Source organism: Rattus norvegicus, chromosome 3 (assembly GCF_036323735.1).
Source record: "Rattus norvegicus strain BN/NHsdMcwi chromosome 3, GRCr8, whole genome shotgun sequence".
Classification (NCBI taxonomy): domain Eukaryota; kingdom Metazoa; phylum Chordata; class Mammalia; order Rodentia; family Muridae; genus Rattus; species Rattus norvegicus.
The window spans coordinates 43,289,172-43,316,941 of record NC_086021.1 but is presented as its reverse complement, the minus strand read 5'-3'; the positions used below and the strand labels follow the sequence as shown (position 1 = coordinate 43,316,941).

Here is a 27,770-nt window from a genome sequence, read left to right as displayed (position 1 = left end):
CTGACTTGGTACTAATTTCAAGTCTGTTATACTGTACTGGGCACTATCATTTTGACTTGGTACTAATTTTCAAGTCTGTTATACTGTACTGGGCACTGTCATTCTGACTTGGTACTAATTTTCAAGTCTGTTATACTGTACTGGGCACTGTCATTCTGACTTGGGAGAGGTGAGTTTTTAGGTAGCAGGGAACACTTGTTTCCATGTCAGCTCCATCGAGCTTTGGACTAGAACCATTGTGTTCTCTTGTCATTTGGAGAGTCCATGGGAACCCCTTTCTAATGACCAGCTTTATTTTTGGAGTGTAGTTCATTAAGTGTAATTTTAGTTGTGACAATAATGTTCAGGATGCTTGTGAAGGTGCAGCTAAATGGGGATTAAAATTGAATGTGCTTCCTTCCTTTGGCTCACAATCTAAATTTAGTAGACAAGAATTTTCTTTCCTGGATGTCATTAAAAATAGAAAATACCCATCTGTCTAGATTGGATTATAGAGATGTGCCTGCAGCCTGAGAGCCCACTGGCTTCTATCCAGCCTTAGGATTCTTAGAAAATAGTGTGTTCTTTAACACGGAGACCAAGAGTTAGTTCCAGTTAATAACATTGACCTCGAATTGTCTAATGAGTCTGTGAACCTGAAGATTTGGGAGGATTGAGACTTGAAAGTAACTTCACTTACATTGCTGAACTGGTAAAGTGTACTTCTTGGGATTATTAAGGAGACAATCAAGTATTTATGTACGAAGTGCTTTTCTTCAGTGCTTGGAATATAGACTCGTTTTTAAATGGTGGTAGTTGTTTTTATTGCAGATATTATTATGCCTTCTGGTTCCTTTTATTTATAAAATTTCCACCTGCCTGGTATGGTGGCACACTTGTTTAATTATAGCACTCAAAAAGCAGAGACAAGTAGATCTTTGTAAGTTCCAGACCAGGTTGGGCTATTTTCTGAGAACTTGTCTCAAAAAATAACAAAAAACAAATGAAACTACAACCTCTGAGGAGAAAAAAAAAAAACTGTCAGCTTAGATAAAATTTTAATTTGGATCTTAGGTTATCATAATCAAGGGTGTTTGGAGTCATGGAAATTATGTGGAAGGCAGCTGAAAATCATTGCCAAAGGATACTTACATTCAGTAGTTGCAGAAGCAGCAGGGAAACAGCCTGAGAGAAAGCTATCAGTGCCAGGGACAAGAACTTGGAGAACAAAGCCATGGGATTCAGGCATTACCCCTGTGTCATACTTTTCCCATTCATTCAAAAGGTAATTCATATCAGGTGGTAGAAAGGCTGGGGATCAACAAATTAGGGGTGTGATCATAGATCAGCTCACGGTGTATAAAATCCCCTATGGCTCCTCAATTCACTTACTATACAAATCCAGGAAGCCTGGTGCAAACCAGTTCCCCTACCACCTACTTCCTCCTAATTTTTTAAAGGTTTTTTTTTTCTTTTATGACTGTGAGTGTTTTGCCTACAACACATATGTCTGTGTAGCACATTTGTGCAGTGCCTAAGAAGGCCAAAAGATGTGAAATTCCCTGGGACTGGAGCTAAAAGCAGTTGTGAACTGCCAAGCACGTCCTGGGAAACAAACTCAGTTCTTTTGCAAGGGCAGTGTCTTCCATTGGGTTTCTATTGCTGTGATTAAACTCCATGACCAAAAGCAACTTCAAGATGAAGGGGTTTATTTACTCTTACACTTCTGCATTACACTCTATCACCAAAGAGAAGTCAGGGCAGAAACTGATACAGAGGCAGGCCAGAGAGAAGTGCTATTTACTGGCTTTTTCCCCATGGCTTGCACGAGTTGCTTTTTCATAGAACCCAGGACCACCAGCCTAGAAGTGGCGCCACCCTTAATGGCTAAGCCCTGAACATTAGACATTAATTAAGAAAATATATCACAGGCTTGCCCACAGGTCTATCTGGTAGAAGCATTTTCTCAATTGAGGTTCCCTTTTCCAAAATGACTCTAGTTTGTGTCAAGTTGAAATAAAAATTAGCCAGTACAAACAGCAAGTGATCTTAACTAGCCATCTCTCCTGTCCTTGTTTTTGTGTTTTTAGGACGAATTGGAAGCAGGAGGAGAGTTTTCATGTTGTAAATGTGCTTGCTGATTAAGGAGTAAGGCATATCCCTACAAACCCAGGAATTACCTAACTTCTGCTAAAACGAGAACCAGCCCTTTGTATCTCTAGTTCCAGACTGAGTAATTGCTTTCAGCATAATAGCAATTACCACAGACAGAGTGAACATTTAATAACTAGTTGGGAGACATTTCTTCGGTAGTGCACTAATAGGAAAAACACCAGCACAGTAATTCTCCCCCACATCTGGCCTGCCCTATTTACCAGTTTACCAGTTTACCAGCTTTGTGTCTGTATCTTCTGCCTCATCTTAGGAATTTCAGAAATTATAGTGGTCCAGGTTATTGGTCCTTCAAACTGTTTGCTATATAACATTGTACTTTTCTAACGAGGTTAAAGAAGTCATGGCTCTCATGATTGGAGGTATTTGTTTAATTTTCTGCGTCAATGTGGACGTGTTACACTATTTTATTAATAATCCCATTATCTACTACTAGATCTCTCCTCCAACAAAAGGTCATTTTTATTATTATACTTTATGATCTAAATATGATAGTATTCTTGTTTGCTAATCTGTTTTTGAAATGGGTCTCAAACTCTTCGGCCCGAGCCATCTTCTTGCCTTGGCCTCCTAAGTATCTAGAGGCACATACTACAGTACTGACTTACATCGGTAGGGTTAACATGGGAGCAATGAAATTTCTACTGCTGGTGGCCCAGGCCTGTATTCCACCATTCAGAGACAGAGTCAAGGGATACTAGGCTTGAGACCCCATGTGCTTAATAGTAAGGCCCTGTCACAAGCCCCTACCTCACTTGGAATTTCTGTTGTTTATTGACAGTTATATTAATTCTTAGACATTCACAAGTACAAATAAACTTCTGCAATAAAATATAGGTGTATTTCAAGACAAAAACAAAAGGAATTTCTTATAAACATACTTTGGGAAAGACTTTTGGACATTTTTTTTTCTTTTCTGAAACAGGGTTCTCTGTAGCACTGACGTCCTGGAACTCAATCTATAGACCAGGCTGGCCTTGAGCTCATGGATCCACCTACCTCTGCCTCTTGAATACCAGGATTAAAGGCATGTGCCTCCTCTGATTACCCAGTCTACCAGCTCGATTACCTCTTCTTCCTCTTCCTCTTCCTCCTCCTCTTCTTCCTCCTCCTCTTTAAAAATAGGGTACTGCCATATTCAGCACTAATTCTTTTCTTCCTTCCTCATTGAATCATATGATTCAAAGGAAGAATTTTTTGATAAAAATAATATATATATATCAGTCTAAAATGCCTAAAAAATGCTAATATGATTATATGTACATCTATTAATATATTTCATGCCTTTAAACATTCAAGAATGATACATTATATCTACATTTAATATGCATGTATCTCTATACATACACATAAACAACGGTTATCAAATATGACCTGACATTTTAAATGACAAGTACAAGTTGCATAATTTATATTGTACAATTTCATTTTCATTTAAGAAAATATCATGCTTGATACACAAAGAAAAAGATGTGAAATGTCGTACAATTGTTAACTATGAAGAACCCTAACCACTGTCCTTAGACTGAGCAGAATCTGATCTTGAGATAAAGATTCATCGCTAGAAAGAACTTCAGAAAGTAAGCAGGACTCGGCCTCTGGAAACTGAGTCCTCTCCCAAGCAGAGGATTAACATCAAGAAAAGCTAGGTGGACAGCTAGAGTTAAACAAAGTCAGTGACCATAAAGTAGAGACTGGTTCTTGTGTCCTTGGGACCTCCCATGCAGGGATGGATAGGTCGGGAAGTGCCAGTACCCTGCATGAAGTCACCTTAGAGAAACCTGCAGGTGTTGGGTATAGGAGTAAGTGCTTGGGGTTGGGGAGATGTGGACAGGTTCCTGGCAGCAGTTGTGACTGACACCAAATGCTGAAGATTTGAAACTAGAAACTTAGTTCTTTTCAAATATACAAATTGAGTTCAAGCCTTCCGGGGCTAGTTATTATAGTGGTTCCACAGAAACTCAGGTTGATATCTGTGCTCCCATTTCAGGTTATAATCCTTATTCTGAGAATATCCTGTCTCAGTGTTGTGGTATTACCCAGATCTGCGTGGTCCACAATACTCAAAATGATGTTCATATTCCTGTTAGAAGAGGGAAAAGGCAGAGAAAGAAGACATTAATTCTGTGAAGGAGCAGTTCCAGAAAATACATTTATTACTTCAGCTCAAGCCCCATTGGCTGTGATTTAGTTTCATGGCTACCTCTGATTGCAAGGGAAAATAGTTTTATTCTGCTTGGTCTTGTGCCCAGCTAAAATAGATTGTTATACAACTGTTTCTATAGAAGGAAAGAACATGTATCATAGAACTATCTATAGACATCCTCACTTTGTATTTTACAAGGATATTCGTTTGTTTTTAGTTTTCACAAGCACACATTTTAATTGTGTCACGGGTTGGGTCTCTAGGAAGCAGATTTTGAGACATAATTTGGTGTGAGATATTAAAGAGTGACATAGGTCCAACCACAGCGTAAGTGGTGGGAATAAAGGAGGATTTGACAGGAGAAGCTGAGCTGTGGTGCTGTTCTGACAGACAGCAGCCATCACTGACTGCATGAGGAGCCCTGAAGCTGCTATCCTTGCACAATTGCTCTGCAGCAGGCTGGAGTGGAATGCTTGGTTATGCATATTTTTCAGTGTTTGTCTTCCTAGATTTGCCACAGTAGTTGCCCCAGAAGCAGCTGCCAGGGAATTCTTACAATGATGTCTAATTTGTGATTGGGACCCAGAAAGAAAGCTGGGGAAAATGGAGTATCCAACATCATTGTTTCTGCCACTTACTGGGGTTAGGCTACCATGGGAACAACCTGACTGTGTGGGCAAGGCAACTTTGCTAGATGACCCCCCCAAAGGCACTGAACGTGCTCTTTCTTGAAGGAGATTGGAATGACACATTCTATGTTTGTCACAGATGTTTGTAGAAGTAATGAATACATTTTATTTATTCATTTTATAATTTGAAAAGCTAATTTACTTATTTTTTCACCCAGATTTCTTAAGCAACTACTGTCTGACACTGGAGATGAAGAAATTTTAAAATGAAGTCTCTCTCCTCCTGCAGTTTTTGTTATATCTGGAGATAGATGGTAAATAAGTAAGTTTTTACTGTGTTAAGTAGTTAGGATTCTTCTCTGATAAGATGGTTTGATTGGAAGTTAAATGAAATTAGAAACAAGACATGCAGATCTTTAGGGGAAGAATATTCCAAACTGAGATTTCAGTTAAGTGCCAAGGCTGTATGTAGTATGTTGGTATGTTTGAGAAATGCAAGGAGACTGTGTGGCTGGAGTCAACTGGAATAGTAGGATGGTAGAATGAGGAATGGTAGGAGAGTCTTAGGCATAGGGCTGATGGTTAGGTCATGTGAGACCATAAAAATCCATGCAAAGAGGACTTTCTGAGAATGGAACTACCGGAGAAATTATGGAATCTGTCATGTTTTTAAGAGATCACTTTGTTGTGTTGGAAGTACACTGTACCTGAGCAATGTGAAAATGTGCAGTCCTTAAAGATGAACAAGATTATGAATAGAGCAAGTATTTGGCGGAAGGGGGGTGGTTGGGATTCAGTTTTCAATACAGTCAGTTGTCAGTGCCAGTTGATCATACTCACAGAGATATCAAGTAGAAAGTTGGAGAAAAGAAACAAGTAGGGCAAAAGACCTAATGTGCAGCTTAAAATCTTGGGGGTTGTTGTTATTATTTATACTTGTTATTTAAGCCATGAGCATAACCAGGACTTGTGTCATGTACCTATAATCCTAACCCTTGGAAGACCAAGACTGGACATTGCTAGTTTAAGGCCAGTCTGACTACACAGTGAGTTCAAAGCCAACCTGAAATACAGAGCAAGATCCTGTATCCAGTAAAAAGCCATGACTGCATATGAGAGGCAACTTTTTTATAATGAGTGATTGTCTTAGTTTGGGTTTTATTACTGTGAAGAGACCCCATGACCAAGGCAACTCTTATAAAAGAAAACATTTAATTGGGGCTGGCTTACTGTAAGTGGTTTTTTAAATAACTGTGTTATAGTTATCTATCCAGCTTTAAGGGCACAACAACTGAGCAGTATTACTCCATTTTAATTCTCTAAATTAATCTGGCTACCTCCCAGCCAAAATCCCTGAGATACTTAACTTTTATTATTGATCTGACTCTCCAGGTTCCAGGTGTTTTGCCTCATAATGTCTCCTGGACTCTTTCCCATGGTTAATCCCCCTGGCAAAGCCCTACTTCCTCTTTCTCCCCTAGAAGGAAGCCCAGCCCTATTCTCCCCTGCTCAGTCATTGGCTGATCAGCTAGCTTTACTGATCAGTTGGGAAATAATTGGGGAGCAATAAACATTGAGACAGGATAATCTCAGAATAAGGATTGCAACCAGATATGGGAACACAGAAATAAGCATTTGAATGATACAGTGCACAATAACTCTATGCCTACAGCTACATTTCAGAGGTTTAGTTCATTATTGTCATGGTGGGAAGCATGGCAGCATGAAGGCAGACATGGTGCTGGAGTAGCCAAGAATTGCTCACCTTGATCCACAGGCAGCAGAAGGAGACTGTCACACTGGCCAGGCTTGAGCATATCTGATCCTCAGAGCCCGCCTCCACAGTAGCACACTTTCTCCAACAAAGCTACAGGTCCTCATAGTGCCAATCCCTATGAGCCAAGGATTCAAATACAAGAGTCTATAGGGCCATACCTATTCAAACCACCACAGAAATGAAGAGATCTCAGAGATCTGAGGTCAAGAACATCCCAATGTCTGGAGGCTGTCACGGAGGGATATAAGAGATGCTTTAAGAAGAATATGATCATCTGAGACTATCCTTGATGTTGCTAAGGAACATCAGTGAGGACGTGCTTGGCTGGCATTGCTGTTATAGGGATCATTAATACTGACTAGTAGTGCTTCCTGTAATGAGGGGAACAAAGTCGGTTGGTTGGTGTGAATGAAAGACAAATCTTCTAAAGAGTTGTTTTGAGACAAAATGGAATGAGCCACCATGGACCTTATAAGAGTTAGTTACACTGTAAAGGACAGAAAGGCCAGCATCAGAGCTTTCGGCCATGGTGGAAAGTTGGGAAGAATGGCAGCTCATTTGTTATTGTTCACTACAAGGCGATTGGTACCATTGCAGGAGATCCTTGGATAACTGTGAACCATGTGAGGGTCGATGCATAAATAAGAAGTATGCTCAGCTCAATCAGTAAAATAGAAATAACGTAGCATACATAGCAACTGGAATGCTTGGCTATGTGTGGAAGAGCTTTACTGACTGAATGACATTTGCCCTTAACTACAGTATGGAGAGTTTATGAAAAGAAGAGGAAGTGAAACAGTGTTCTGGGAAGTTGAAGACTTTCTAGAATGGACTGGGGAATGAAGTAGAATTGCCCTGTGAGGTCATGGATGAAGAGTCCGGTCAGCCAGCACAATTGTATGTGTTGGCCTTCTTCAGCCATATTTAATTGCTCAGCTGCAAGACTAGGTAGACAGTTACATTTACCAAATAATAATAAAGTGCATTATTCACTGTGAAAGCTCTTTTCAGGAGGTTCGTGTTCTCTGAATGATATTTAGAATTTTAGCCTTTTAATTACATCTGGTTTGGAAGGCTGAATGCAGTAAATGACAGTCATTAAAAAAGAAAAAGAGCTGCATGGCATTATTCCAGACAAGGTTTTTGAATGAAAATTATAGGGTCTAATTCCAGCTAATGTAAGCAGAAAAAGAATTCTTTGGGGGTTGTGAAGGAATTCACAGCTGATGAAAAGTTTGAAGACTCAGGTCTAAGAGTCAGACAGGAAGCAGGGGAGTAAGGCCATCTGGAGTGGGTGCAGTGGCTTCTACCTCGGTTCCAACTGCTCGGGAAGCTGAGGCAGTAGCTTAAAACCCCTAAAAAAACCAGTTACATGACCCATAATCTAGCTTTCTTCTCTTATTAGTCATCCGAAATAAAGAGTCAGGTTTAGCTGAATGTGGTGGCACACCTCTGTAATCCAAGCCATGAGTTTGAGACCAGCCTAGGCTCCACAGTGAGACCTTCTGTCAGAGCGTAACACCCAGGTACAGGAATCACAGCTTCATGTTCTTTATCTTTAAAGCTTTGCTCTCTAACTGAAGAGTGGGTTGACATTTCTGTTTGAGAATTTATGTAATGGGTCTTCTCATTCAGTGAGACAGTAGAATCTTTACAATGATCGGATAGCCTCTGTGCTTCTGTGCTTGTCTGGCTTGTTTGGGGGCTGTTCAGTTTGACCAAAGGGTGAGTTGTAGTTTTAAGAACATTGGATTATAAGACCCGTCTGTGCCTTCCTTCATGTTTTTGAAGGCTACTGTGTTGTATGGCACCCACACTCTGGTCTCAGGCTTTCTAAGCAGATGAATGATGATGCCAGAAGCAGTGTGTTTTTATTGGATCACTAGATCTCCAACAGCAATATTGATTCTTCTTCTTGAAATGGCCTGAACTCAAAGAACAGTAGTACCTGAATTAAATGTGCAGGCTGACCTAAGGATTAAAGACAGCCCATTTTGAGCATATCAAGAGCAGTTCTTTGCAGGAAATCCATCAGTATTCCTGCCTTCTCTCTATAATGGCATTGCCTCTTTTTGGCTGATTTGACCTCTAAGATCAAGATCAGCTTCCCTAGTGCTGGGATTAGGGGTGTATCATCATGCCCAGCTTACTCTTTTCTTTCCTCAGTAGAAATGAAAAATATTGCCTACTCTTACCATAATTAAATCTTTCTCATTCTCCCTCCCTGCCTATTTCTTTCCCTCTCCCCTCCCCTCTCTTTCTGTCAGTCTCTGGTCTCTCTCTCCTTACTTTCTCCCTCCCTTGACCCTTAAGTTCTCACTATATGGTCACTCGTTATGTAACCATTTATTAGTTGTCAGCCATTTATAAGTTGAGAACAACACCACTTTAGTGATTATTGTCTTGGTGACTTCTATTGCTGTGATAAACTCCATGACCAAGAAAACTTATAAAAGAAAGTAATAAATTAGGCTTAAAGTTCCAAATGATTCGAGTTCAGAGTTCATGATGACCAGTGAAGGCATGGCAGAACAGCTGAGAGATCACATAGCCTTAATTTAAAAAAAAAAAAAAAAGCCAGGAGGCAGAGAATGGTGGTTGCTGGGGCTGACACATGGCCTCTTTGTTTAATTACGTCTTCACCATCTTTCTGTTTTCAATGGTTTCCTTCACTGCCTAAGCTTGGTTGTCCTAGAACCTACTCTATAGACAAGCTGGCCTTGAACTCAAAGATCTGCATGCCTCTGTCACCTGAGTGCTGGGATTATAGGTCTGTACCACAACACATGCTGTTCCTTTAATTCTTTTTCATAAAATGGAAGCCCCAAGGTCACCACTCCATTATTTCATTTAACACCAGGCTTTCCTTTAATCTGTTTAGCTCCATGCCACTTCCTGGTACCCCTTTCTCCTCAGTTTTGTATTTTCACTTGCTCAGCCTGCCCATTCTCTTTATAGTTCTTCTTAAGAGTGAACACTAATTACAACATATCAGAGTCAATACCAGGCTGTTTTGAGATTTTTCTCTGCCAATGGAATGAATCCAAAACTCTTCAATTTAGTCTCAGGCAGACTTTTCGACAAGGATAAAAGTATCCACATTCTTTACAAAAATACCACAAGTATAGTCTCTAGGCCACACACTAAAAGTCTTCTCTAAAACTCTTGAGCAGCACTAAGGAGCAGCAGGTAAACAGGTTAACTTCTCTTCAATTTGGTTCCCAGTGCCCACATGTAGCTCACAACTTCCCGTAACTCCAGTTCTAAATTATTTAATGCCTCTGCCGAGCTCTTGGCCCATATACATACACCATTCATGCATACACACTACACACAAATAATCCTCTTTTGTTATATATTTAGACAAAAGATACTTTATTGAAAGATAAATTTATATAGTTTTAAACAGTTTCATAAATAATAATTTAATGGTATAAAGAAAGAGATTTCCGGGAACTGTAAAAGAACCAGAATCTTGTTGCTGTTGGTGCAAATCTTTTAATATCAACAACAAACAAGTCAGGCAATAACAAAGAAAGTTTCTTGTGTCGAATCATAAGAGAAAACACCCAACATAGAGCTCACAGAGATGGAAACTGTTGTGTTGGAGGATAAGATAGAGATAGTGGGAAAGGGGTCAGCCAGCAGAGAACTGCTTTCAGTTTTGGTAGAAAAATCTTACCATGTGTGCCAAGTTAGTCTCAAACTCTCAGTCCTCCTGCCTCAGTCTCCTATGTACGGGATTACAGGCATGTGCATCACTTTGTCCAATAGACTACTGCTTTTCATTTCAGTATTTTGACTAATTCTGTTTTTTAATTGTGTATTTAAAGATAAATTGGAGGGGTTATACAGTGGCAGATGCCTGGATGGACATTTCTTCAGAAGGGATGTTGTAAAGTCCATTAAGTACATAAAAAGATACTCAGCATTGCTGTCAGAGAAAGACATATTCAATCACACGGTGTTTGTCCTTCATGTCTACTAGAATGGCTAGAACTACAAAGTTATTTACAGGTTCAGGTGAGGATGGGGGAAGAGGTGTATCACGGATTGTGGCATGTATGAGATGATGCATTCATTTTGGAAAACAGTCAGGTATTAGTTAAAGAGTTGTTAGATAACCCAGCATATCTAAGGAGTGTATATCCAAGAAAATTGAACACACATCTAGAAAAACTAATGGACTGTATTCATAACATTATTCATATTAGTCACAAAACTAAATTAATAGATTGATGGAAAACAGTATGTTTCTATTCATACTGTAAATGTGAAAAGTAAAAGAAGTGTAACTGCTTGCAGAAACTGCCTTTCTGTTTTGAGGAATTGTTTCTTAACTTTTTCCAACTTATTGCAGATAAAATCTGGCAATTTAGAAAAGCAAATGTGTCACATGTAGATCACAGTATTTTTGGCTTTTTTTTTTTCTGGTTAGTTCCAAACAGATGTAAGGTACCATGTACACAACACCCTTCTCTCAGTGTATGCAGTTGTCATGGAGTGATTCCCCACGACCTTCATGTCTTTATGCATGTGCCAATGCATGTGTTTGTGTGTGTGTGCATGCGGAGGTCAGAAATCAAGGTCTGGTGTTTTGCTCTCTAACTTTTTTTAGACGGGGTTTTTCTCACTAAAACTAGCCCTTGGAACTCACTGATTGGTCTAGACCGGCTCTCCAGTGAGCCCCTGGGAGTTTCCTGTCTTTGTTTCCCTAGCACTGTGTAGTTGTGTCACCGTGCCTGACTTTAGTAGGAGTTAGGAATTGAACTAGGCTCTTCATGGTATATGAAGCCATATCCTCAGCCCCCAAGGTTTTTATACTTTTTTCCATTTGTATATTTTTGTGTTTTCTGACCCATTCATTTCATAAATTGTCCGTGCATATCTCCTGAATACATTCTTCTTGATGACTGTAACTAGGACTCAGTTTTTCATCTTGAACAATCATATGGAGCATGCTGTAGTTTGTGTTTAATTTGAACACAGGGTCTAGCATGACCGTGGGGCTGGAAGTTTTATTCTTTCAGTCTTTTGCTACTGGGAGACATAGTAATCATTTACCCTGAAAATACAAGGGAATGAGAGTATGTTGTATGAGAATTAAGAAAATAAGCAGAACATTTTGAAGGAGAGAAGCCTGCAGCCTATAGAGTGCATAGCCATTTGACTTATTCCATAAAGGAACCAGACAAATGACTCATTGTAATGAACATTTGCAAGTAAAGCTGGGTAAAAGGATATATGTGTGACACACCACAGCTTCCACGGTGAGTTTTTGGTTTTTTTTTTTTTTTTTAACTATTTTTGTTGTTTGGTTTTTGTTTTGTTTTCTTTGGGGGAGGTTGCAGGGGCAGAGGGCAGATATGAAGGGATTGGGGTGCATGATATAAAATTCATAAAGAATCAATACAACTTAAGAAAAGGAGCAGTGACTGCTCTTCCAGTAGGCCCAGGCTCAGGTTTCCAGCACCTACTTGGTGCTCACAGCTGTGTCTGGGTCCCAGGAGATCGATGCCTGTGAAAGTAACTTCTACTCTCCTCATGGATTTGTCTCCAAGGCTCACTGCCTCCATCTGCTAACCTAGGCCTAGTCCTAGTCTAGGCCTAGAATGTTTTCAGCCTCTGACACTTCCTGCTGAATGAGCTCACCCTCTCTGGTTCTTTCATTTAACTCACCGGTTCTGGTTCAAACATGTCTCCAAGCTTACTAATTCAATCTGACTTCTCTCAGTTTCTCTGAATTGCTCAGCTTGACCTCATAATAACTTTAGCAATCTTTTTTAATCTTCTGGCTCATTCTCTGGCTTGTTCTGTCTTCAACCTGTCTCTTTAAAACTCTACCAATAAAACTACCTCCTCTCCTTTCTCTTTTTCTCTCTCTGCACTGCTCTCTTAAGTAGCTGCCCTTTTCTCTCTCTTCTGGGCATATCCTATTCTGTCAAATCCTTCTCTGATTTATCACTTTGTCTGCTACTCAATTAGACATCACTTTCAAACATAGGTGTTTCCTTCTGCAAACTAACTTTATCTTCATTGTTTGGAGTAAAGGTGTGTGCTAAGGGTGAGCCGTATCATAACATAATGTTGGGATTCACAGTATGATCAAATATCCTGCAACAGATGCCTCCTGACCGCCACAAGCACCCAGTGTGCATATGGTAAACAGGCATACATGCAAGCATAATACCCATACACATAATTTTTTTAAGGGAGTACTGATAGTATGCTATACCATACGTGTTAACCTTGAGAATGTGAACTAAGTTAGCCAGCACCAGAAAAATAAATTTGGCTTAACAAGATGATTTAGTGGGTGCCGAGTCTCAGTTGAATTAATGCTGAGATTTTGCATATTTATGTATGTTAGGTAAGTATATTTCTTTTTCCACATCTGTTGGTTGAAATGATGTAATTCTTCTGTACAGTATTTTTTTTTATTTTTTTCGGAGCTGGGGACTGAACCCAGGGCCTTGCGCTTGCTAGGCAAGCGCTCTACCGCTGAGCTAAATCCCCAACCCCTGTACAGTATTTTAAAATGGCCTTCAGGCTTTTTTTGTTGTTGTTGTACCTAATATCTTTGTATACTTTTCCTTTATTTCTTTTTTTTCTGTGAGATTTTAAAAATTAAAGTTTTTTGAAGAAGAAATTTGTTGTTTTCCAAGTCTGTTACCATAGTGCATGCCTTTGATCTCAGATCTCAGGAGAGAGAAGCAGGTGGATCTCTGAGTTTGAAATCAGCCAGTATGCTCTACATAACTCATTCCAGGACAGCCAGGTCTGCACAGGGAAATACTGTCTCCAAAAAAAGAAAATTTGTTCTCCCTTTTCTTTCACTTATTCATTTTTTATTTTCTCTCTTTCAGTACTTTAAAAAAAATTAAGTATAATTACATAACTTCTTTCCCTTTTCTACCCCTTCCCATTTCTTCTCTCCAGCTTCCTCTTTAATCCATGACCTTTTTTCAGTAATTGTTATTGTTATACAGGCAAAAATGCATATACATAACCTGTGCAGTTTGTTTATTAGAGCTGCTTGTTGAAACAAGATTTCAGTGCTAACCACTTGGTAGTGGATAACCAATTAAGGAGCTCATCCGTGAAGATTAAGTCTCCCTCTTTCACATTCCTTAATTGCCTATACCTCTTGTCTAGAGGGTGGGCCTTGTGATATTTCCCCACTCCGTGTTAACATGTCTGTTGGTTTATTCTTCAGGTCTTATTAGGCAGCCATACTGTTGAGATGTCAGAGGTATAGCTTTTGTGTCATTTCAGAAGACAGCCTCACAGCAAGTGTCCTGGTCCTCTGGCTCTTTCAATCTTATAATGTATTGATCTCTATCCCCTCCTTAATTTAAGCCCTCCTATCCTCTGTTTTTCCAATTTCTTGTTAGTATCACTTGTATTCTGCTATTTCCCTCTCGAGCATTCCCCCTTTAGACTCTTTTGTGTATGAGTGTTGTGCTTACATGTATATGTGCTTCATGAATGTCTGGTACCTGAGGATGTCAGAAAAGAGCATTGTTCCCCTGGAACTAGAGTTGTGAACAGCTTTGTAGTAGTCAGGGACTTGAAGTCTTATGGCTGTGACGAAATGAAGGAAAGATGGCACACAGACACACAGAAACAGTTGAGTTCAGGGGGACTGGGCTCTGCTGGTATCCCTCTCCCCAAGATCAGCATGTTCATTATAAAGGGTTGAACAGGAAGCTGCCATTATTGCATACGTTAGAATAAATAGGTGGTTTGTTACATATAGATAAACAAGGAGGTATGATTTAGTATGATTTAGCTAGTCTTCTTGACTAAGAAACAAGTTTAGCTAATCTTGGCAGGAAAGCTCTCGATAGGAAAACATAAACATCACAGGCAGGGGAGGAGAACATGAATGTTCTAGAGGTTAACTTTTGCACACTATCAATACCCACCTTTAGATTTCCAAGGAAGACTTTGCCATTTCTTTCTGAGCCTCACGGGAGGAGGAGGGTGAAGTCTGCCTTTTTCCTCAGGACCTCATACATGATCCCACATGTGTGGGTACAGGGAACCAAGAACCTATATTCTCTGCAAAAGGCGCTTACCTGCTAAAATGTCTCCACAATCCCAATTTTTAGAAAGTGTTTAATAGTGTGTCACGATATTCACTGTGTGTGTGCCTAGTACCTGCAGAGGCTAGAAGGAGTCAGATGCCCTGAAAACTGAAGGTTTCAGATGGCTGTGAGCCACCGTGTGAGTGCTGAGAATTGAACTCAGGACCTCTGGAAAAGCAGTCTGCTCTTAACCGCTGAGCCATCTCTCCAGTCGTCTAGATTCACATTTTAAAATCTTTGTTTTTATTTGGACAGGTGTGTGTGTGTGTGTGTGTGTGTGTGTGTGTGTGTGTGTGTGTGTGTGTGTGTGTGTGTGTTGGGAGTGCCTACAAAGACCTGAAGATGGACTCCCCTAGAGCTGGAGTTGAAGGCAGTTGTAACCCACCTAACATGGATGCTGAGAATTGCCTTTGAGGCCTCTGGAAGTAAAAACAATAGGTTCTCTTAATTTAGGTCTCTCCAGCCCCTGGTTTGGGTTTTTTGAGACAGGTCTCATGTAACCTACGCTCACTCTAAATTCATTATGCAGCTGAAGCTAAGCTTAAACTCTTGTTCCTTGCCTCTCCTATGAGCCCTCTGATTATGGGTGTGTGCTCACCATGCCTGGCTTAATTTAACTTTAATACATTCAGGAATAAGCCATAAATACACTTCTTTTAGCAAATACTTTATACATACTCTATGGTAATCTTATGCTTTTCTTGGTGCATGAAGATGCTTCACACTATGTTAAGCTGTTCTGGAGATCTGTCATTTGTCCGTATAATAAGAACACCATCTGCACCAAGCACAGCTTTTTGTTCCTTTCATACTCTCCATAGCAAATGAGTCAGCACAACTCCCAGAGGCACATATAATTGACTTTGGGGGGTTTTTTGTATGTAATATTTTTCAACTTGTGTTCTATTTTGTAAGCAAACTGAGACAATTTTATAACTAACAGTTTTATTTTTATTTATTTATTTATTTTTATTAACTTGAGTATTTCTTATATACATTTCAAGTGTTATTCCCTTTCCCAGTTTCCGGGCAAACATCCCCCTCCCCCCTCCCCTTCCTTATGGGTGTCCCCATCCCAACCCTCCCCCCATTGCCGCCCTCCCCCCATAGTCTAGTTCACTGGGGGTTCAGTCTTGGCAGGACCCAGGGCTTCCCCTTCCACTGGTGCTCTTACTAGGATATTCATTGCTACCTATGGGGTCAGAGTCCAGGGTCAGTCCATGTATAGTATTTAGGTAGTGGCTTAGTCCCTGGAAGCTCTGGTTGCTTGACATTGTTGTACTTTTGGGGTCTCGAGCCCCTTCAAGCTCTTCCAGTTCTTTCTCTGATTCCTTCAACGGGGGACCTATTCTCAGTTCAGTGGTTTGCTGCTGGCATTCGCCTCTGTATTTGCTGTATTCTGGCTGTGTCTCTCAGGAGCGATCTACATCCGGCTCCTGTCGGTCTGCACTTCTTTGCTTCATCCATCTTGTCCAATTGGGTGGCTGTATATGTATGGGCCACCTGTGGGGCAGGCTCTGAATGGGTGTTCCTTCGGTCTCTGTTTTAATCTTTGCCTCTCCCTTCCCAGCCAAGGGTATTCTTTTTCCTCATTTAAAGAAGGAGTGAAGCATTCGCATTTTGATCATCCGTCTTGAGTTTCGTTTGTTCTAGGGATCTAGGGTAATTCAAGCATTTGGGCTAATAGCCACTTATCAATGAGTGCATACCATGTATGTCTTTCTGTGATTGGGTTAGCTCACTCAGGATGATATTTTCCAGTTCCAACCATTTGCCTACGAATTTCATAAACTCGTTGTTTTTGATAGCTGAGTAATATTCCATTGTGTAGATGTACCACATTTTCTGTATCCATTCCTCTGTTGAAGGGCATCTGGGTTCTTTCCATTTTCTGGCTATTATAAATAAGGCTGCGATGAGCATAGTGGAGCACGTGTCTCTTTTATATGTTGAGGCATCTTTTGGGTATATGCCCAAGAGAGGTATAGCTGGATCCTCAGGCAGTTCAATGTCCAATTTTCTGAGGAACCTCCAGACTGATTTCCAGAATGGTTTTACCAGTCTGCAATCCCACCAACAATGGAGGAGTGTTCCTCTTTCTCCACATCCTCGCCAGCATCTGCTGTCCCCTGAGTTTTTGATCTTAGCCATTCTCACTGGTGTGAGGTGAAATCTCAGGGTTGTTTTGATTTGCATTTCCCTTATGACTAAAGATGTTGAACATTTCTTTAGGTGTTTCTCAGCCATTCGGCATTCCTCAGCTGTGAATTCTTTGTTTAGCTCTGAACCCCATTTTTTAATAGGGTTATTTGTTTCCCTGCGGTCTAACTTCTTGAGTTCTTTGTATATTTTGGATATAAGGCCTCTATCTGTTGTAGGATTGGTAAAGATCTTTTCCCAATCTGTTGGTTGCCGTTTTGTCCTAACCACAGTGTCCTTTGCCTTACAGAAGCTTTGCAGTTTTATGAGATCCCATTTGTTGATTCTTGATCTTAGAGCATAAGCCATTGGTGTTTTGTTCAGGAAATTTTTTCCAGTGCCCATGTGTTCCAGATGCTTCCCTAGTTTTTCTTCTATTAGTTTGAGTGTGTCTGGTTTGATGTGGAGGTCCTTGATCCACTTGGACTTAAGCTTTGTACAGGGTGATAAGCATGGATCGATCTGCATTCTTCTACATGTTGCCCTCCAGTTGAACCAGCACCATTTGCTGAAAATGCTATCTTTTTTCCATTTGATGGTTTTGGCTCCTTTGTCAAAAATCAAGTGACCATAGGTGTGTGGGTTCATTTCTGGGTCTTCAATTCTGTTCCATTGGTCTATCTGTCTGTCTCTGTACCAATACCATGCAGTTTTTATCACTATTGCTCTGTAATACTGCTTGAGTTCAGGGATAGTGATTCCCCCTGAAGTCCTTTTATTGTTGAGGATAGCTTTAGCTATCCTGGGTTTTTTGTTATTCCAGATGAATTTGCAAATTGTTCTGTCTAACTCTTTGAAGAATTGGATTGGTATTTTGATGGGGATTGCATTGAATCTGTAGATTGCTTTTGGTAAAATGGCCATTTTTACTATATTAATCCTGCCAATCCATGAGCATGGGAGATCTTTCCATCTTCTGAGGTCTTCTTCAATTTCTTTCCTCAGTGTCTTGAAGTTCTTATTGTACAGATCTTTTACTTGCTTGGTTAAAGTCACACCGAGGTACTTTATATTATTTGGGTCTATTATGAAGGGTGTCGTTTCCCTAATTTCTTTCTCGGCTTGTTTCTCTTTTGTATAGAGGAAGGCAACTGATTTATTTGAGTTAATTTTATACCCAGCCACTTTGCTGAAGTTGTTTATCAGCTTTAGTAGTTCTCTGGTGGAACTTTTGGGATCACTTAAATATACTATCATGTCATCTGCAAATAGTGATATTTTGACCTCTTCTTTTCTGATCTGTATCCCCTTGATCTCCTTTTGTTGTCTGATTGCTCTGGCTAGAACTTCAAGAACTATATTGAATAAGTAGGGAGAGAGTGGGCAGCCTTGTCTAGTCCCTGATTTTAGTGGGATTGCTTCAAGTTTCTCTCCATTTAGTTTAATGTTAGCAACTGGTTTGCTGTATATGGCTTTTACTATGTTTAGGTATGGGCCTTGAATTCCTATTCTTTCCAGGACTTTTATCATGAAGGGGTGTTGAATTTTGTCAAATGCTTTCTCAGCATCTAATGAAATAATCATGTGGTTCTGTTCTTTCAGTTTGTTCATATAATGGATCACGTTGATGGTTTTCCGTATATTAAACCATCCCTGCATGCCTGGGATGAAGCCTACTTGATCATGGTGGATGATTGTTTTGATGTGCTCTTGAATTCGGTTTGCCAGAATTTTATTGAGTATTTTTGCATCGATATTCATAAGGGAAATTGGTCTGAAGTTCTCTTTCTTTGTTGTGTCTTTGTGTGGTTTAGGTATAAGAGTAATTGTGGCTTCGTAGAAGGAATTCGGTAGTGCTCCATCTGTTTCAATTTTGTGGAATAGTTTGGATAATATTGGTATGAGGTCTTCTATGAAGGTTTGATAGAATTCTGCACTAAACCCGTCTGGACCTGGGCTCTTTTTAGTTGGGAGACCTTTAATGACTGCTTCTATTTCCTTAGGAGTTATGGGGTTGTTTAACTGGTTTATCTGTTCCTGATTTAACTTCGATACCTGGTATCTGTCTAGGAAATTGTCCATTTCCTGAAGATTTTCAAGTTTTGTTGAATATAGGTTTTTATAGTAAGATCTGATGATTTTTTGAATTTCCTCTGAATCTGTAGTTATGTCTCCCTTTTCATTTCTGATTTTGTTAATTTGGACGCACTCTCTGTGTCCTCTCGTTAGTCTGGCTAAGGGTTTATCTATCTTGTTGATTTTCTCAAAGAACCAACTTTTGGTTCTGTTGATTCTTTCTATGGTCCTTTTTGTTTCTACTTGGTTGATTTCAGCTCTGAGTTTGATTATTTCCTGCCTTCTACTCCTCCTGGGTGTATTTGCTTCTTTTTGTTCTAGAGCTTTTAGGTGTGCTGTCAAGCTGCTGACATATGCTCTTTCCTGTTTCTTTCTGCAGGCACTCAGCGCTATGAGTTTTCCTCTTAGCACAGCTTTCATTGTGTCCCATAAGTTTGGGTATGTTGTATCTTCATTTTCATTAAATTCTAAAAAGTTTTTAATTTCTTTCTTTATTTCTTCCTTGACCAGGTTATCATTGAGTAGAGCATTGTTCAATTTCCACGTATATGTGGGCATTCTTCCCTTATTGTTATTGAAGACCAGTTTTAGGCCGTGGTGGTCCGATAGCACGCATTGGATTATTTCTATCTTTCTGTACCTGTTGAGGCCCGTTTTTTGACCAATTATATGGTCAATTTTGGAGAAAGTACCATGAGGAGCTGAGAAGAAGGTATATCCTTTTGCTTTAGGATAGAATGTTCTATAAATATCCGTTAAGTCCATTTGGCTCATGACTTCTCTTAGTCTGTCGACATCACTGTTTAATTTCTGTTTCCATGGTCTGTCCATTGATGAGAGTGGTGTGTTGAAATCTCCCACTATTATTGTGTGAGGTGCAATGTGTGCTTTGAGCTTTAGTAAGGTTTCTTTTACGTATGTAGGTGCCCTTGTATTTGGGGCATAGATATTTAGGATTGAGAGTTCATCTTGGTGGATTTTTCCTTTGATGAATATGAAGTGTCCTTCCTTATCTTTTTTGATGACTTTTAGTTGGAAATTGATTTTATTTGATATTAGAATGGCTACTCCAGCTTGCTTCTTCCGACCATTTGCTTGGAAAGTTGTTTTCCAGCCTTTCACTCTGAGGTAGTGTCTGTCTTTGTCTCTGAGGTGTGTTTCCTGTAGGCAGCAGAATGCAGGGTCCTCGTTGTGTATCCAGTTTGTTAATCTATGTCTTTTTATTGGGGAGTTGAGGCCATTGATATTGAGAGATATTAAGGAATAGTGATTATTGCTTCCCGTTATATTCATATTTGGATGTGAGGTTATGTTTGTGTGCTTTCATTCTCTTTGTTTTGTTGCCAAGACGATTAGTTTCTTGCTTCTTCTAGGGTATAGCTTGCCTCCTTATGTTGGGCTTTACCATTTATTATCCTTTGTAGTGCTGGATTTGTGGAAAGATATTGTGTAAATTTGGTTTTGTCATGGAATATCTTGGTTTCTCCATCAATGTTAATTGAGAGTTTTGCTGGATACAGTAACCTGGGCTGGCATTTGTGTTCTCTTAGGGTCTATATAACATCAGTCCAGGATCTTCTGGCCTTCATAGTTTCTGGCGAGAAGTCTGGTGTGATTCTGATAGGTCTCCCTTTATATGTTACTTGACCTTTTTCCCTTACTGCTTTTAATATTCTTTCTTTATTTTGTGCGTTTGGTGTTTTGACAATTATGTGACGGGAGGTGTTTCTTTTCTGGTCCAATCTATTTGGAGTTCTGTAGGCTTCTTGTATGTCTATGGGTATCTCTTTTTTTAGGTTAGGGAAGTTTTCTTCTATGATTTTGTTGAAGATATTTACTGGTCCTTTGAGCTGGGAGTCTTCACTCTCTTCTATACCTATTATCCTTAGGTTTGATCTTCTCATTGAGTCCTGGATTTCCTGTATGTTTTGGATCAGTAGCTTTTTCCGCTTTACACTATCTTTGACAGTTGAGTCAATGATTTCTATGGAATCTTCTGCTCCTGAGATTCTCTCTTCCATCTCTTGTATTCTGTTGGTGAAGCTTGTATCTACAGCTCCTTGTCTCTTCTTTTGGTTTTCTATATCCAGGGTTGTTTCCATGTGTTCTTTCTTGATTGCTTCTATTTCCATTTTTAATTCCTTCAACTGTTTGATTGTGTTTTCCTGGAATTCTTTCAGGGATTTTTATGTCTCCTCTCTATGGGCCTCTACTTGTTTATTTATGTTTTCCTGGAATTCTTTCAGGGATTTTTGCGATTCTTTCAGGCATTTTTGCGATTCCTCTCTGTAGGCTTCTACTTGTTCTCTAAGGGAGTTCTTCACGTCTTTCTTGAAGTCCTCCAGCATCATGATCAAAAATGATTTTGAAACTAGATCTTGCTTTTCTGGTGTGTTTGGATATTCCATGTTTGTTTTGGTGGGAGAATTGGGCTCCGATGGTGCCATGTAGTCTTGGTTTCTGTTGCTTGGGTTCCTGCGCTTGCCTCTCGCCATCAGATTATCTCTAGTGTTACTTTGTTCTGCTATTTCTGACAGTGGCTAGACTGTCCTATAAGCCTGTGTGTCAGGAGTGCGGTAGACCTGTTTTCCTCTCTTTCAGTCAGTTATGGGGACAGAGTGTTCTGCTTTCCGGAGTGTGGTTTTTCCTCTCTACAGGTCTTCAGCTGTTCCTGTGGGCCTGTGTCTTGAGTTCACTAGGCAGCTTTCTTGCAGCAGAAAAGTTGGTCTTACCTGTGGTCCCAAGGCTCAAGTTCGCTCGTGGGGTGCTACCCACGGGCTCTCTGCAGCGGCAGCAACCAGGAAGACATGTGCCGCCGTTTCCGGGAGCTTTAGTGCACCAGGGTTCCAGATGGTCTTTGGCTTTTTCCTCTGGCGTCCGAGATGTGTGTGCAGAGAGCAGTCTCTTCTGGTTTCCCAGGCTTGTCTGCCTCTCTGAAGGTTCAGCTCTCCCTCCCACGGGATTTGGGTGCAGAGAACTGTTTATCCGGTCTGTTTCCTTCTGGTTCTGGTGGTGTCTCAGGCACAGGGGTCCTGCCGCTCCTGGGCCCTCCCCCACGGGAGCCCAGAGGCCTTATACAGTTTCCTCTTGGGCCAGGGATGTGGGCAGGGGTGAGCAGTGTTGGTGGTCTCTTCCGCTCTGCAGCCTCAGGAGTGCCCACCTAACTAACAGTTTTAGAATATAGTTTACAGGGCAAATTTTATACCCATTAATTCATCTTATTGTCTAATGGTATCATGAAATACAACTACTATTAAATTAATTTTTCAAAGAAGAATTAGAGCTTATTCAGAGATGTTGAGTATGATTTTTTTTTTAGTATGATTTTAATCACTAGAGTTAGGAAACAGAAATGAGCTCAAAAAGGAGACACATCTAGAACATGAACATGGCCTTCACCAAGGGGAATCACCCATTACATTTTATTTCATAAAACACATGATTACAATCCCCTTTTTCTTGTTTCTTTAAACAAAAACCAAAAAATAGCTCCTAAGAAAAGAGAATCTTTTTAAGCACATAATTTCCATAAATGTTACCTTTTTTGTCAAAATGAAACTTTTAATGTATTTATATTTCGTTTTTGTCAGCCTGTTTCCTTTTGAGTCTAATTAAGGAAACAGCCTTGTTTTGAAGTGTCCCTAACTGCAGTGTAGCAATGGTGGTGTCACCTGTTCTGTAGCCTTTTAAGCCTCCTTCCCTGCCTGTGCTCTCCACAGTCTTCTGAGGTTGTAGGGCAGGAAGAAATTGCTTGTTTGTGATTTACTGAAAATGGCAGCTAATTCTTTTTGCTTCATCCCATCACTGCCAAGTGTTGGGCAGGAGTACTCAGTCTTCTCTATGCAGTCCAAGCTATGCACTGCTGCTCCACCTTGCTGTGTCCTGGGCATCCTTTACAAGACACATCGTTCTGTCCAGATTGTTTTTAGACTTTCATGTTACCAACCCCTTACTGAGAATTCAATCCAGAGAATTCTTTCCTATTTTAGAAGATTTATTTTATTATGTGTGTATGTGTCTCTGTGTGGGGCCATGTGCATGTAAGTGCAGGTGCCTGCCAAGGAGTTGCATCTCCTTGGAGATGGAGTTACATATGATTGTGAGCCACCTAGCATAGTTCTTTTGGAAAAATAATATGAACTGCTGAGTGAATTCTCCAGTCCTGAGGGTAGCAGTTTTCTTGTTGCTTTATTGAAAGACTTCTTATGAAAAGAAAGTGTAAACAGTCTATGTCAATAATCTGCCAGTTTTCCTGTATGGAGTGGGTGAGACTTGAAATAGTTGTCCTGCCGGCTGCAGTTCTGCTTGTTCTCCCTCTTCACAATTCACATTAGGACTCTGAATCTGTATATGTTAGGCTTGCTGTAACAAAAGAGATCAGTGAACGATATTAGTTGTCAGAGAAATACGAGTTAGAGCTAAGATGAGAAAGGACAGGCTGAGTAGGCTAAAACCAAAGAAATGTATGCTTTCAGAGTTGAGCCAGATTCCAAAATGAAAGTGTTATAGAAATGGGTCCTTTAAAGACCTCAGAAGAAGAAGCTGTTCGTGACTCTCCCTAAGTTCTGGCAGGTGCTAGTGTCCTTGGCATCCCTTGATGAGCAGTTGCATAATTCCAGTCTATGCCTCTGTTCACATGGCTGTCTCCCCATGTCTTCACATGGCTGTCTCTTACAAGGACACCAGTCACATTGGATGAAGAATCCATTGCACTCCAGGATTTCTTCTTTGCATTTATATCTTTGTACCTAAAAGTCTTACAGGCATTCATAGGGACCAGAGATTAGGACTTAAACATACCTTTTTTGGAGATAAACTTTAGCCCACAACAGTTCATGCCTTTTGGGTTCTCTACTTTTCCTTCTACCCATGTAATATGGGTACCCACATACTTCCCATACTAAGGAACCTGCTTTATACATTCTCTTAGTTATTTTCTCAACATCAGGGTTTTTTTTTTTATTGTTTTATTTAATTTTATTTTATCTTTGGTTTTTTGAGACAGGTTTTCTCTGTGTAGCCCTGGCTGTCCTAGAGCTTGCTCTGTAGACCAAGTTGTCTCAAACTTAGAGATCCACCTTCCTCTGCCTCCTGAGTGCTGGGATCAAAGGCATTCACCACTGATGCCCACCTTTTTAAACATAATTTAAAGAAATAAAAGACTGAAAGCTGAGGTTGGGGAGGTGGCACACACCTTTAATCCCAGCACACAGGGGGCAGGCAGATATCTAAATTAGAGGCCAGCCTGGTCTACAGAGAGAGTTGGAGGCTAGCCAGATATGGTACATAGTGAACTGGTGCCTCAAACAACAACAACAACAAAACCAACAACAAAAACACTAGTCAAAAAGTAGACATGTAGTAGCTCTATAACTTAACAAAACTTGACAGTGTTAATGCCAGCTCTAGAGATACACTGTTGGGGCTATAGAGATAACTCAACAATAAAGAGCACTTCCTCCTCCCAAGTTCCTGTTTACGTCCTAGCACCTATGTCACGCAGAACCACCTGTAACTCTAGTTCCAGGGTCTGATACCCCCACAGGCACTTCACACACATTGCACAACACTCAGATATCCACACATAATCCTTGAATAAAAATTTAAAAGTGCAGCATAGTGTTGCTAACATCCCTCCCTAAGAGATCTTTGTGGGGAAAAAAATTTTTTTTGTTCTTTTTTTTTTTCTGCTTTGTATTTTTTTTTTTAATCTTTATTAACTTGAGTATTTCTTATTTACATTTCAATTGTTATTCCCTTTCCCGGTTTCCGGGCCAAAACCCCCCTCCCTCTCTATATGGGTGTTCCCCTCCCCATCCTCCCCCCATTACTGCTCTCCCCCCAACAATCACATTCACTGGGGGTTCAGTCTTGGCAAGACCAAGGGCTTCCCCTTCCACTGGTGATCTTACTAGGCCATTCATTGCTACCTATGAGGCTGGAGCCCAGGATCAGTCCATGTATAGTCTTTGGGTAGTGGCTTAGTCCCTGGAAGCTCTGGTTGGTTGGCATTGTTGTTCATATGGGGTCTCGAGCCCCTTCAAGCTCTTCCAGTCCTTTCTCTGATTCCTTCAATGGGGGTCCCGTTCTCAGCTCAGTGGTTTGCTGCTGGCATTCGCCTATGTATTTGCTGTATTCTGGCTGTGTCTCTCAGGAGGGATCTACATCCGGTTCCTGTCAGCCTGCACTTCTTTGCTTCATCCATCTTATCTAGTTTGGTGGCTGTATATGTATGGGCCACATGCGGGGCAGACTCTGAATGGGTGTTTCTTCTGCCTCTGTTTTAAACTTTGCCTCCCTATTCCCTGCCAAGAGTATTCTTGTTCCCCTTTTAAAGGAGGAGTGAAGCATTCACATTTTGGTCATCCCTCTTGAGTTTCATGTGTTCTGTGCATCTAGGCCAATTCAAGCATTTGGGCTAATAGCCACTTATCAATGAGTGCATACCATGTGTGTTTTTCTGTGATTGGGTTACCTCACTCAGGATATATTTTCCAGTTCCATCCATTTGCCTATGAATTTCATAAAGTCATTGTTTTTGATAGCTGAGTAATATTCCATTGTGTAGATGTACCACATTTTCTGTATCCATTCCTCTATTGAAGGGCATCTGGGTTCTTTCCAGCTTCTGGCTATTATAAATAAGGCTGCAATGAACATAGTGGAGCATGTGTCTTTGTTATATGTTGGGGCATCTTTTGGGTATATGCCCAAGAGTTTTTTTGTTCTTTTATAAAAAATCTTACTAATTTTACTGGGTTTTCACCTGTTTTACTTACATGTTTCTTTGTCGATACACATATTACAAAATCTTCATTTTTTTGATCACTTGCCTCTTCACTTCTTTGAGACAAGGTCTCCATTATGTAGCTATGGTGGGCCTGGAACTCAGAGATCTGTCTGCCTCAACCTCCTACTTGCTGGGGTTAAAATTATGTGCACCATGCTGGGCCTCTCCGCCTTCTTAGTGATACCTATTTTGTTGGGATCCAACAGTCACCACACAAACCACACGAACACCCATCTCATTCAGACAGGGATGGTTTATTGAACTCACATCCTAAAACTAATCAGTCAGGGTCATAGCTCAGAATTTGGAGGTTGAGTCACTTCAACAAACGTTTCTCAGTGCGAGCTTATAAAAGGAAAAAAAAAAAAAACATAAAAACCACAATGAAGAGAGCAGGACGTCTGTCCAAGAGTCTGATCATTTGTGGTGTTGACCAGCCCGGACCGAATTTAAAATGGGTGATGTTGAAAAAGGCAAGAAGATTTTTGTTCAGAAGTGTGCCCAGTGCCACACTGTAGAAAAAGGAGGCAAGCATAAGACCAAACCTCCATGGTCTGTTTGGGCGGAAGACAGGCCAGGCTGCTGGATTCTCTTACACAGATGCCAACAAAAACAAAAGCATCAATCAAGTCTCAAATAATGCCTTTTAAATTGTATCCTCTAGTATTATAGATGTAGGACAGTACTGTATCATACCTCTGTGGATGTAAAATAGCTTGTACCTGCTTTATGATACGTAGTAGTGACCGTGCTTTATCAGAGCTGTTTTTTTTTTTTTTTTTATTATCTTGAGTATTTCTTATATACATTTCAAGTGTTATTCCCTTTCCCGGTTTCCGGACAGACATCACCCTCCCCCCTCCCCTTCCTTGTGGGTGTTCCCCTCCCAAACCTCCCCCCATTGCCACCCTCCCCGCATAGTCTAGTTCACTGGGGGTTCAGTCTTAGCAGGACCCAGGGCTTCCCCTTCCACTGGTGCTCTTACTAGGATATTCATTGATCAGAGCTGTTTTTAATGATGTTGCTCAGAATGTTTTCTTTCCAGATGATGATTGAGAAGCTAATTTAAAAAAAAAAATGGTGCCAGGTACCACAAGAGTAACAGAACTGTGCTGTTTTCTTGGGTTTTGTTTTTTTACTTTTTTTTTTTTTTTAATGGAGTGTGCTGGATGTCTCTACAGTTTTGTTCAGATGACTGCAGAACCTGGAAAAGCTGTTGCTGCTGTTGATGTATAACACACTGCTATTATTGGTCTTTTTATATAAATATAAATATATATATACAGATATATAATTTGAATTTTTGGAAACTTTAGCTGTGCTGTCAACTTTGGAAAAAAGGATCCCCGTTTACTGTGTTGAGTTGGCACTGTACAGAAATTAACAGCCATATTGGTCTAGAAATGTTGAACTTAAGTTTTTTCCATTTGTACAGGGGTAACGCACTGTATTAAATATGTAAGGTCTTATCTACGTGGGTTTGATTACAAAAACTAATAAAGTATTCTCTAAATTAAAAAAAAAAAAAAAAAACAAAGGCATCACCTGGGGAGAGGATACCCTGATGGAATACTTGGAAAATCCCAAAAAGTACATCCCTGGAACAAAAATGATCTTTGCTGGAATTAAGGAGAAGGGAGAAAGGGCGGACCTAATAGCTTATCTTAAAAAGGCTACTAATGAGTAATTCCACTGCCTTATTTATTACAAAACAAATGTCTCATGGCTTTTAATGTATATCATAATTTAATTCATACACCAAATTCAGATCAGGAATGGCTAACAATGTTTTTGTTGGACAGCCCTTATTTAAGTAAAACTGACTTGTCATAAAGTAGATATGATCTTTTTTAAAGTAACACTTCCAGTTGTATACATGCTATCACTGCCCTCCCTTTCTCAAGATAAGACTGGACTTAATTAGTAATGTTTTACTTTACATAAATATGGGGGTGTCGCCTCAAACCTATTG

General features: G+C 40.2%; 1 protein-coding gene and 1 long non-coding RNA gene across 9 annotated transcripts in view; one reads left to right on the top strand and one right to left on the bottom strand.

The window, feature by feature from the left end:
- Scai (suppressor of cancer cell invasion) overlaps window positions 1–27,770 on the top strand; it is a 112,074-nt gene that overhangs the window by 18,115 nt on the left and 66,189 nt on the right. Inside the window, exon 3 of one of the 7 annotated variants that reach the window (NM_001399634.1) lies at window positions 5,145–5,240. The exons of the other annotated variants lie outside the window; for them this stretch is intronic. The gene's annotated coding sequence lies outside the window, so the exon portion shown is untranslated. The remainder of the gene's footprint in view (window positions 1–5,144; window positions 5,241–27,770) is intronic. 7 annotated transcript variants of the gene reach the window in all.
- LOC134486089 (uncharacterized) overlaps window positions 3,453–27,770 on the bottom strand; it is an 81,580-nt gene continuing 57,262 nt past the window's right edge. Inside the window, exon 2 of one of the 2 annotated variants that reach the window (XR_010064780.1) lies at window positions 3,453–4,234. This is a non-coding gene — a long non-coding RNA (uncharacterized LOC134486089). Of the gene's footprint in view, window positions 4,235–22,984; window positions 23,371–27,770 lie in introns of those variants that run through there. The other variant, XR_010064781.1, reaches the window with a different exon arrangement.